Consider the following 13,852-nt stretch of genomic DNA (forward strand, 5'->3'; position numbering starts at 1 on the left):
CATATAAAATGAGCTGTCGATTAGGTCGCGAGAACTAATCATTCTTCGATCATAACATTTTTGACATAAGTGCTAGATATGAAAAAATCTTTACTCAAGCGAGAATCGAACTCACGAACTTTTAATTTTATTCTCATCTTGTTGATAGCTATTTAAATCCAGTGTGGAATTTTTCCTTCTTAACATTATTATCAAATTTCGAATGGTCGACGATATCCATTTCCAAAGGTAAACAAAATACGCTTAGTAAAATTTGTCCGCTTGAAGATGACTTGAATTTAAAGTTTCATATTTATGAATAAATAACAATTAGCTTTCTCTTATCTTGAATGAACCTAACTATGGTTTCTTCTTATCTATCCATTTACACAACGCTTGTTGAACTCCAATTTTTGTGAGTCTGTTGTCAATTTTAAGCCAACGGATGCGACACCGCAAAATGATTTTCCCAAGAATTCTATATATAATTTTATCTTCGCCCGTGAGATAAAAACCACTTTTCTCACTCATTTTCAATATCACAATCATTTTCAATCAATCGAATTATTAACATTATTATTAAAATCTAAACTAATAATAAGTTATAGCCCATGACAAATTATAAGCGATAACTACGCTTTATTTTCACATTTTAGGGACGTAAATAAAGTGAATATACGTGTGACAACGCAATATTAACGTACTTCTGCGATTACCTAACTCGTATTCGTACGTCGGTTGTGCAAATTTCACATCTCTACGTTAATGATGCACTTATTGCATTTGTACCGTAAATAATAATAATCCAACTACTCTCATCTACTTCTCAAAAATTACACTTGTGCTTTGAAAAAGTTGTAAAGATACCAGCTTGAATAATTTAAAACTAAACATCCAGTATAATCTTTGTCTTTGTTAAATGCACATACATATACATACATATGAATGTTATATTTTATTATAGGAGATTATACAGTAAGAAAATATATTTTCATGAATTTTAATGAAAATACGCACTTAATAAAAGTCTATTGTAAGAAGTTACAAATAATAAATAGGTACTTTTACAGGTGTTAAATTAAATGATTTCCTGTTTAAACAAACAATTATTTTAAAATATATGGTATCCACGTTTCAATTCGAAAATGAAAGTATATTTAGGAAATTATACAAACTATTCCAACTTATAGTGAGTGAGTAGTATAGTGAGTTTCTAGTAAAACTAATTCATTTTCAAGCGCATTGCCTATATTTTTTTTCTTTCAATCACTGACTAAATAGAAAAATATTTATTTTTTTAAACTATTTAAAATTAATTTTTCCATGGTTTTAGAAAGTAGAAAATGGAAAATGGATATTCTTTTGACATCCATCTTTAACAAATAGTCTCGAAAGGCCGTCTCAGCAAGTCTAGTGTGAAGATGCATTACCTAAACTGTTTACACCATTCTAACGATAATAAATTTGTTAAAATCAGTTCAAATGAAAAGGCAAACTGAAATATTTTATAGAGACTTAGGAAAGACATATACTTTTTAGTTGGGTATAATTTTATGTTGGAAACACCATATCCCCAAATTTAGGGCCTTAGAAAGAGAGCCCGGAATTCCAAAAAGTAGTTCCTTAAATCCATTATCAAACGAAATTTCAGAAACTTTCATATACCTTTTAAGAGTTTTCCAAGATTTTGAGATAGGATGTAAGAGTAAAAATATTCTCGTTTAAACCCTAAAATGTAAATTTGTTCCATACGTTCGTAATTATTATTATTGAAACAACCAGAAGGAACTTCTTGCATGGTAAGTATCTATATCATATTTATCCAGTTATTACCTCTGGTAATTTAAACTTAATAATACTTACCTACCCCAAAATAACATATTATATAACTTTAATTTTTATGAATATATTCATGAGCTAAGCGGTAGTTACTTCTTAGTTTTAACATATGTAGTTTATTTTAAAATTAGGACAAAATACCAGAAACCGTAATTCAAAAAGGATGATTATTGCCCTTAAAATACTTATGTTAATCATGATATAATATTGTTGCAACTGAAGTAGAAATAATAATGTTGATTTCTATCTACCAAAAGGAGCCTAAATTAATAAAAGGTTTTTTTATACTATTTGCATTTTTTTATAGATAAAGGTTCCAGCTGTTTACTGTTTATAACCTGGAGGTGGATTTGTATCCAAATTAATTTTACAAAACAATTTGACAGTTGTCCTAAATTAATTTACACTGTTCCTTAAGGGTTATACAAACCCACCCAATCTCTCAAGAAATAATATGTTTATAAAAGAATAAGCTAAAAATGACAAAGGAGTATAAAAATAAAATAATATTTTAAAAACAAAAGACCACTTTACAATCGAGACTATTTCATCATGGTTCACTACAAGTTTGATTTAGTTCTTTAGTCTCAAAATTCGTTATTTTTATATTACCTATGTATGAAATGTATCAGAGTACATTAAGTTTAGTACCAAGTTTGTACCCCTTAGAAATATTGATGATACTGTATGTCATCACAGTAACTCAAAAATGAAAAGAGTTATCATGGTGAAATTTCCATAGCCCGTAAAAAGTGAGTTCAAAAATAAGCAACTTACGTCCATTGGATTTTGATCACGTAGGACGCATCTTATAAGCCATAGAATATAGAACAAAAGTTAAATTTTTGAAAATATCCCTTATAATAGAATAAACAACTTTTGTTTCAAACATTTGAACAAATAAGAGCAAAATATCTAGTCAACTGCAAATAGTTTCGAGAAAAAATGGCTGCAATCACTGATATTAAACAGTGTCTGTTAAGGGTATTTCAACAATTAACTCAAACAAATGTTTATTTTCACTTGTTTATGATAAAATCCAATCAATACTTTATCGAACGTACTTCAGCAATTTATTGAACATATTTTCATTAATCCCTATCAGTGATATCGTATAAATTTTTGCAATTAAATCCTCTAATGAAAGGAGCATATTAGAGGTAAGAGAAAATAAATTGGAATAGTCATGTATTACATCTAGTTATTTTAATAGAACTTTTTCGAGTATGCAATTGAGTCGATTAAATTATAAATTATTAAATATTGTCAATATGATGGTCACTTACATAATACTTTTAACTTCTATTATTAGAATTAGAATTAGAAAATTTAATAAATTTCGCTTTTCTTTTTCATTCAAGTCATTCACCACAAAATTAACATCGTTTGAAATTTGCCGACCTTCGATACCTACAAACGAATGAAATTTTTATTTTCAAGAAGAATTTATTATAGATATTCTAAATTTGAAAGTTTTTTGTTATAACTTCTTTAAAACAGAGATTTTCCAAGGGATGTGTTTTGCTCTTTTCATCACAAGAAACTGTAACCCTATCCAATCCGATGGGTTAAATTTCGAACAAGGTTTATATAAAAAATCGTTACTTGCCTCTGTATCAGCTGCAGCTTAACTTAATTTTAATTTTCTTAGTAACCGATCAATAATAACCCTCTTCAAAAATAGGTTAATTATGAAAAACTCTTTTTTATTAAACATAGATTGCATGTCAAAAAGAACCATATTTCTTGAACACATTTATAAATAATATATGGGTCACTAATATAAAAGATATAATCTGAATTGCTACAGGGTGAACTATTGGGGTAGGTTTATTCTTTTGAATTAATCATATAAAGATTCATTATAATACCCACGCTTGCATATATGTATAACATTTCAACAAGTATTTTTTCTTCTTGTGACGGACAGGTGGTATTCACGCAATTTATAGCATGCATAAACAGGTGTGCAAAGTGTATTATGTGTGTATGTGTTTAAATGTAAGGATGATTGTGACTTGGTCATGATATTTTCATAGTAGGTAGGTTTTATTCACTAAAACATATGTGTTTTTAATCAAGTGAGCTAGTTTTAATAAAAAATTAATTAGTCAGCTAAGCATAAGTGTGAAGTTTACATTATTTTAAATAAATGACAAATAAATTTTAATTTAATAGCTTGTGTAGTTTTGTATTATTCACCCTTTTTACAAAGAGCAACATGTTGTAAAATAATTGGTGCTAACTAATTATGGATGATTTAAATTGTCATCGTCATTTATGTTCGTATAAAAAAAATCCAATAGAATCATATTGTAACGAGTCTAGTATCATGGGTACATATGGAAGTTATAATTTAGTTCCCTATGGACAGGCATTGTAAACGGTTGATAAAACAGTACAGCGCTAAGAGTATAGTTGTTGAATTATTATAATATTGGGGAAACAAGATTGATTTTGTGTGAAATAATAAATGTACTTATCCAATTAAAATTAAGTGTATCAAATAAAGACCCCGTATAAAACCATCTTTACATATCTTGCAAGTTTCATTAACAACACAAAATGAATTAACCCAAAAAAATAATAAACAGTTTTAAAGAATTCCATGAATAATAGAAATTACCCAAAAAACAAACATTCATATATATTGAACTTAGATCTAAAAAGATTTAAAACAAATTTAGCTTGAAGCTTTTTACAATTAAAGTAGGATATCAAGATAATTTTTTCTCACCAGAATACTCATAATAACTTTAGGTACATATAAATTTCCCACGCTAACTATTTTTTTGTTGTATGTCCAAATTGGTCAGTTGACGGTTTATTTCAAATGTATGTTTGGTACTTGACCATCATTATAATGTTTAGATGAAGACTTTGATGATCATAGTTACAGTTGATTCATCACTAATAATAATAAAGATTTTTGTGTACAAAATGATTTCACATTAAACAAAAAATTGGAATGGAATTATCTGAGTAATTTACTTAAATTATTTGAATTAACTCTTATAAGATTGACCTGAGTTAAGTAGGATTCAGAAACTCACATACTTAGGTTTTCATCGTTTAGATTTCGTAATCATTTTCTTCAGACAAACATTTAAAAAAAACCAATCTCTTAAATTTATTCAAAATCCACCTCGCTTGGGGAAGTTGTCCCTAGTAAAAAGGATAGATGAGATTTTGGCCGTATATAATTTACTCTTTTTATTACTATGCTTTTTGATACCTTAAAAAATGGTTCTGGACAATTTAAATGTACCCTGGGTGTCAAAGGGCGATAATATAGTTATTTCAAGACAATCGAATATTTTTAATTTAAATGATCTATAGTATTTTGAACAAAAAAACGCTGCAAGAGGAAGGTCTTCGATACAATCAAATGTAGATTTTAAGGTGTTTGAGAGTCGTCTAGGGCCTTTTCTCATCTTCAGCCAGAAAACTCCAGCATACGCCTCACGTGCAGTGTATACATGCTGCAGAGGTCAATTAAGAAGTGTCTCCTTTGTAATTGTAAGGAAAATATATTTGAATTAATATGCTTGAAACTGGAAAGATATAGCCTCAAATGCCAACATAAACAATTTGTAATAAGTAACGGGCACTAAAAATAATGAATGGGACGATTAATTAGTTAATTAATTGTTGCTAGGCTAGGAATGAGATAACCAAATATGGTACGTTTTTGTACTTAAATAACTGGCAAAGATCAGGGTGAAGGAGATAAAATTTATGGACATCTGTTCAACGAAGATTATCAGACATTTATTGAATTTTTTTTCTCATGTGTTTTTGTAATGTATGTCAAGTCTCATTCAAAACCAGATCGATGTGTAAACAAATCGATCCTACACAGAATTTGTATATTCATCCTAGATTAAATTTCGGTCTGAAGACATAACTTATAATGCATAGAGGAGTTAGTAACAATAACTAAATCTGTTTTGTCATGGTAGATGGATAATATTTTGATATCTGATATCTGATTGTTGTAGTTCTCAATTATTACCAACTTTTCTCAAAAATATTGTCGTTATTGGAAAAAATAAACGTACTTTAACCTTGGGCAAAATTCACATTTTTCGATAAACCTCGTATACGAATGCAAAAAACGATATCTGATAATTTCTTATTGCGTTCAAGGCCATGCAAGACTTTTTATCACGAATAACTTATTTCATAAAAGAAGTAATAAAAAAAGTTTTCTCTTAATTCGACAGACCGTATATTCCTTCCCGACTTCAGATGCATAAAGAAGTGAGAGAGGCGAGAACGAGATATGGAGACAAATAATCCGAAAGTATTCGTATGGCAACAATGGAAACCATTTCAATTATTACAAACGTTATAACACTGTAGAAATATTTATTTCATATCTTCAACTTGATTATTATACCTACTCAAAAAGACGCACGACTCGTTTTCGTTTTTTTTTACATGCATAATATAAAACGTTATAACTAATTGCTAAAAATCTCATATATCAATAAATTGTTACCATAAAAATAGAAAAGTAATTCATAAAATGCCTTAGGTGGACATCTGGCAGGTGCAACTTTTGTTTCATGATCACACAACAGCTAAAAAACGATCAAAACTATAAAAAAAAACTAAAACATCAAAACAAAGCAATGATATTATGAAAATATATAACGTTTTATTCATTCTAATTTCACATGCTTTGAATTAAGAGTCATAGAGTAGCTTTCAATAATAGTGATCCTTCTGTACACAAAATGAAATAGTTAAAATAATTTAAACAAAACCATCTCAATCTAAAATAAAACCCAGAGCAGGTGATAACATTGAGACAGAGGTGATAACATAGATACGGCAGTTTTCGCCAACTATGTTAATAGTTCAAGCTTATCTAGTGGCACATACGACAATAGACCCTTTCTGTAGTAGTGGAAGAAGGTCTTATCAGAAGCATTCAAGTCATGCTCCAAAGTCATAAAAATCTGGTTTCTGGAAATATAATCATTCAAAATTTAATAATAGGGTCACCTATAAGTTTTATCCCTCAGTTTTATTCTGTCTTATTTCAGTTTAAACTATTATACTTGACAGTTATTTAAAAAATTAAATTAAATTAAGGCAATTTATTTTCCCTAGTATTGAATATTAGGAAAATAAGGTGTTTCTCATTCATTATTCGTTTCCATCCCAAAAATTATTGGTAAAGAAATGAGTGGTATATGAAATTTAAGTGTATCACTAGTTAGCGTTATTAAAGTGTAGCGTTATTAACATGTATTTTAAGCAATTACTTCTGATAATGATAATAATTAAGCTAAAAATACGCGAGGACAATGTCTGTATACGAAATATATTCAAAAGCCTGGACCGTGTAGATATTATGAATTAACTTCTACTATCCAACAGATCGCTGGAAAGAACATTAGTCGGGGTTGAATACTGATAGCGTTAAGATAAAAGAGAGTAGTAAATAAGTATTCACATAGCCATTAAGGCTTTTACTAGAACATTGGAATATAGCTGGATTGGTTAATGGTAATTTAAGGATACACAACAATTATATAAGACTACACAATGTGGTCTAGGATTCTCAATGAGTATCAGTCCTGCTTAAATACTTTAAATATTTCAAATATAAATATCTTTAGAGGAATCAGTATGCATTGAACCTGCTACATATTCTATGTGAACACACTCTACGCTAATGTATCTATATAACATTATTTTAAACGCCTTAAGGATTCAAAATACCATGAATACCGTTCGCATTAATAAATTAATATTTTTCCTGGGTTAAAAACATATTTATTTTTTTTGTCAGCAGTGTTATAGTACTTATGTTGTATAGTTCAGTTATATGTGCGCTATGTTATTGTAGTAATATTATTGGGTGCTTGATTGCCTTTTTCTTCTCAAGAAGCGCATTGAAGCTAAACATAGCATAACAACACACAGCATAGCTATATAAAATATGTGTACATGCATAATATACACGCAATCTTTATTTTACTAAATAATGTAAGCAATGCAAGGCTTAGGCTAAGAAGTTACCTCTAGGATTAAATATGGATTTTGAATTTTTTTTATTTCTTACGTTGCTGTAGTATATTGGATTTTTTCATCGGGTAAACTATTGTAGTATAATAAGTTTAGGATACCGTATGTTGTATTTTAATGAAATTTTTAATGAAAAAGGAACGTAATCGTAAGGTGTTCAACTAAAATATACCTTAAGATTTACACCGAAAAGCTGTAAGATTATATCCATTAGACGAAGAAGAATTCTAAAAAATAATTTGAATAAAAAATACTTTTTAGGGACAAGCTTTTATTTCAATAAAAAGTAGAAAATAATTTCTTATGCGTCACTTATACTTAGCTAGTAGTGATAGCTGGACGTTCTCAAATTTATTTATCAAAAAGGATTATTACTTCATCAAGCTTTTAGAATTATTTAATATGAAAAATCAGCCCTATCAAGCAACTGACTTTATTACCGATTGAATTGACGTTTCCTCTCCTTATCTTAAACAAAAGAAACAATAGGTATTTCAGATAAAAGATGATTAGTAACAAAAGCTAGCGAAAAAGAAAATTTTGGTAATTACTTTATGGTTTTTTAAACCACCGACTAACAAAGATGGATGTAATAAATTTTACATATCTATGTATCTGTGTGTCTGTTTGTGATATCTTAGCTCCTAATCGGATGAATGGATTTTTTTGAAGTGAAAACTTCTTTTGGCACGTTAAGCATTTTCTGGGTGACCAAAAATCGCAGTTCGGGTGACCAAACAGCTATTTGAATATATATTATTTATTATTATTCAGGTATTGTGAATAGGTATTTATTAGAGCTATTAGCAAGCGCAGTGAGCTTCACTACCGAAGGCTTCAGTCAGCCCAAAGACCAGTTAATTCAAGGTTTTAACTTTTTACTTCCGTCGACAGTCCCCATGGCTGAGTATTTTTTTTTTAGAAAGAAAATTTGAACAAGAGTTTTCTTAACCATGTAACCAAGTTTGAGTATTGGATTCCTTTCCCGATAACAACTAGAAAAAAGGTGACGCTTGAGCAGATTTTCTTGGAACATAACTAAAAACATCCGTTTCGTAAAATTTTTAACTTAAGTCAAGCATAAATACTTGTATTAATTACATGATCAAACATAGATTGTGGTGTTAAATAACCAAAGGTAATAGAATGATTGCTATTCGAAATTTAATTATGGACAAGAATTGATTTGACATTAGTTGTTGATATATTTGCGTATACCTGGAATATTTTATTCCAATGGATCGTTCAAGTAGTTGATTGAATTTTATTAAATAATTCATCAAGAACAATTCAAGCTTTGCTTCAAACTAAGACGCTTTGCTAATTATGAAATAACAAGTCATAGCAATTTCAAGGAGAAGTGTTTTTTTATACACAATCACTCAACCTTTTCAAAAGTAAGTAAGTGCTTGGTAGGTTATTTTCCAAACGAAATCCATAATATATTAGAAACAAGCGCTCATGCTTAACTATTTGTTAAATATTTATCATTTAAAATATTTCTAATAATTATTTACAAGTTATATTGTTAAATAATAGATAAAGCAGAATATAAATTATGTAATTTATATAGATCATATTATAGTTCTATTGTTCATAATATATTATGCTTTTAAGCGATTTTACAATGTGTACAGACAGAAAGAATTCAATAAGAATTTACTAATTCTTTACATACACGGAACTCGAACGTAATTAATTAGTTCGTTATTTTCCAAATACGTTTGGCATACACAACATCGCTACAATACTGCAGCTTATACTGAAGCTTCGCTTAAATTTTGCCATCATTTCTTTCCATACTGATAAAGTATGTGTCAATTTCTGATTATTTGCACATCATTGTCAACTTGATCAATACGTCTGGCTTTCAGCCTTTTCTTCTGGTACCAAAATATCCCATACAAGTTCGTTTTTTTCATCGAGCCATCTTTGCAATTTCATCACGTCCTCGCATTAAAAGTATTAACTTATGATGAGTTTCTCTCAGAGTTCCGAAACATTCCGAGTGTATGACTTTTTTCGATAAGTGAATGGTCAATGCCCACTTAATAAAATAACAATTTAGAAGGTAAAGTTTATATTAGGTTTTTTGGATAAATACATACCTCCATGTCTTTCTTCCATTCAACCCAATAATGTAAAAATGGTAACCTTGGTCAATCTTAATAGAATAAAGATCATACACAACTTACCATAAAATATGCCTTCCACAATATCTAAATTATAAGAGGTATGTTGTAATTACTTCATGATGTGAAACATCGACAAGAATCGTACTAAAAAAAATCATAGGCTCTGTAATTGAAAAGCTTTCTTTCAGGAAACTAATTATTGTCAGGATAGTTCTGTGTGCCTAAAAATTTTACAGCAATCAATTGGTCAATAATAATATAACAATATGATCAATTGATAATAAATTGAGACAAAAATAAAAAGATGGGATGTACTAAGAATTTTACATAATTAGCCGAATTCGTCCGAAATAGTACTTTAATATGTATGTACTTACTATTTGTTTAAGATATTGAAACTTCCTGGAGTGGATCAAATTTTGAAATCCAAAAAAGTAGTAGTAGTCTTGCATTAAAACTACCTGGACGATTTTATATTCTACGAATACCCTAAAGGAAAATCAGCAGATAATCAAGGTCCGTTTAATAATTAGTGCTTAAACATTTTCACCTGTTTCATAAAAACTAACAAATACAAATTTTGATAGTTTGTTTTTGTTAACGTTAAAAAAATACTATACCACAAGTTGAAGGAGGTATATATTAAAATAGATCCGTATGATATATAAAGTCAATTACCCATATCCATAACTTCATAAAAAGCAACAGTTTTTTTTAACCTCTATATACACTTCACAATTCACCACACAAAAGCCACAGGAAACTCACCTAATAAGATCTGTATATTTAATTGAAATTTTCATTTTTCCACATAGGTCAGTAAAGCAAGACAAAATGCGAACATTTAAAAATTAAAGTATTGATTATGTCTTTAAAAACAGGGCAATAATGAACAAACCCGTTCACGGGTTTATATTGCAGGGATCGTTCAATGGGTTATTAAAAATTAAAAAACCGCAGATTGCTATTAAATTAGAGTATAGAAATTGAAGATAGGAGTGAAAAATCACCCAATTAATACTGTTCCAAATATCTCGTAAACAAAGCAAAATTTCGAGAAGTTTTGCGTAAAACTTTTTGTAGAGAATCAAATTTGCCATCGGATTTGTATTTTTAAAAAATTTAAAAAAAAAAGTTATTTTATGCCAAAACAGTTGAAACAAACAGGACAAAAATGACGGAATTTCCAATTTTTCTTTGTTTTTTGCTTCTTACCTAAACCTTTTTTAACACGCGAACCAAAAACGGGGGTATTATAAGTTTGATCGCTATGTGTGTCTGACTTTTTTTGTTTCGTTTGAAAGGTAATTTATGGGAAGTGTTCTTAGCTATGTTTAAGTGCGAGTTTACGGTCCCTACCCAGAACCACTAAATAGGCGATGTTCTTCAAAACCGGTTCCGTTTTTTAAAGGACTCTGACGAAAAAGGTAACTTAATGGAGAGTGTTCTTAGATACGTTTCAAGTACGAGTTTAAGGTTCCGTACCAGAATAATTTATCAGGGGCTTTTTAAATTTTGTAAATTTCATCAATAATATAGTCTTCTGCAATATTAGCTTCTTTTACCTCGTCACAATTAATACAAATGCATAGATAGCTGTACCTAACCTTTTTTGTACATTGAGGTCGAGTGGTATCTATACCAGATTTTTTGTCTTAAAATCCTTGCAGGCATTCACTTACTTTTTAAAACCAAGGAAGATTGTGACTTCGTGTGTTCACATAGTGTGTTGTTTGTTGTTGTTTTTTTAAAATAGACCCTTGAATATATAAATTTATATTTTAAAAAAACATTAACACACCTGTTACTAAATATGTTTATATGTGTGCGGGTGAGCTGACCTACAGCCGCCTTAAAGCGTTAACTTGTTGAATTCTTTTAAAATATATGGTTTAACTAACTATAAACCCATGTATACTCATACTTACTTATACATTATAATATTGTGAAAGGGTTCTTAGGTTTTTTGCATATTATTATCTAGACTTTTTACGTGCCATTAGCTAATATATCTTTTTTTGAAATCTATATTTATTTTCTTATTGAAAAACGTTATGAATTTCATTTTTTAAACCATTTTAGATATTATTATTAGTATAAATATTATAAAAATCGCTATGACATCTTATTGTAGTTAATATTATCACGTCTGGTGGAAATTCGATAGCTTATGTCAGAAAAATAACAAATAGCCAGAAAGAGCAAGGAGAAAAATTATCTAAAATAAAAGTTCAAAACAAATAAATCAACTGATTTAATGGTATAATTCATTCAAAAACGATTTTAACGACGAATTGTTTATAATGACGAAATGGATGGGTCGTAAACCGAATTGGAGTTATAAGACCTACATAACGACGAACTTATTCACGTACATAAAACAAAATTAAAACGTATAACGTATCACAAAAGTATTTTGAACCTTTAAATAAACTTTATTTTGGACCTTATTGACTCATATATCGGTTATAACGACCCATTGTTGTTGAGATTATTAAGTAATTATGATCAACATATGCAATTATTCACATGCTTTCACTTAAATATATAAATGTACACATTGCTTACACTGACTCGCGATTATAACGACTACAAATGTTGATACCTACAAGGTTGTTATGACCTTTAGCGTTTACCAGCTTTGAAAGTGTAAATTAAAAAAATTCCTTTTAGGACAACAAAGTTATGTAATATGTAATATCTATGGTGATGCCCACGTATGACGTCACTAGTGGAAATCTTCTTCTTTGTTTAATTAGTATATTTAAGCGTTCCTATCTTGCATACTAGTATAGATTTTTAAAAAACCAACTTCACTTTTCTTTTCTAGAAGAGAAAATTCTTCATCTGAAGTGATAAAAAAAATTTAATCCGGTCCCCTATTATTACATTTGTAGCCACGGGAAATATATAGGGATACAACAACAACTGAACCTCTAACATGCTTCTTAACAATAGCTGCACGTATATTCTTCCTCTTCAACTTCCACAAGATATCAAAAGTCTTCCTTCACTAAATCAAGAAGTATGCTATTCGAATAAAATTATGGTTCATCAAAATTTTCTTATCTTTATAGTGCTTTCTTGTTATGCCTGAGTTGTTATTAATTTTGCTGTTTTTTTTTCAGATTGATCTACTTAAGGAGCTCATATTTGATATTCAAGTTAAAATCGTGATGAACCGCTTCCTTGTGATATTTATGGACAATGTCACAAGTAATGATCGTTTATATTAACATATTTGTTAAAAAATGACATCCATCTAAAATTTACAATGTTCTCATAAACAATGGTAAGCTTGATAATGATCTACAATACTTACCAAACTTAAATAAATTACCTAATTACCATCAATCAAAGCATCTTATAAGATACATTATGTTTCATATATATTTTTAAGAAATAACAATGTTGTATATAACCGTAAGACGCTAGATCAATAAATTTTTGATTTAACAATAATTTAATTAGAATTAGAATTGTAGTACAGTGGAATCTCGGTAACTCTAACGTCAAGGGAAATGTAAACAATTTCGAGTTAAGGAGTTTTCGACTAAACAAGTAATTTAAGATACAGAGGATAAATTCGTATTTTTCAATACCTCACAAATAAATAACATTTTATTCGAGTAACAAAGTCTAAATAATTCGAGGTACCGCGTATTTAGGGGCTCAGTATAAAGGAGGGACATTTTTTTCGACTTTCTGGTGATTCCGATTTAAAGAGTTCCTTCGAGTTTTAGAGATTCCACTGTAATTTATTTTCTACGACTTTACCTTTGATAAATATATCCGAATATGCAACTACAAATCAAGTTCATGCTTATTTGTCGTCTTAGGTGTTTGAAATTGGCGAA

The sequence above is a fragment of the Chrysoperla carnea genome, chromosome 5 (genome assembly GCF_905475395.1).
Source record: "Chrysoperla carnea chromosome 5, inChrCarn1.1, whole genome shotgun sequence".
In the NCBI taxonomy this organism is placed as follows: domain Eukaryota; kingdom Metazoa; phylum Arthropoda; class Insecta; order Neuroptera; family Chrysopidae; genus Chrysoperla; species Chrysoperla carnea.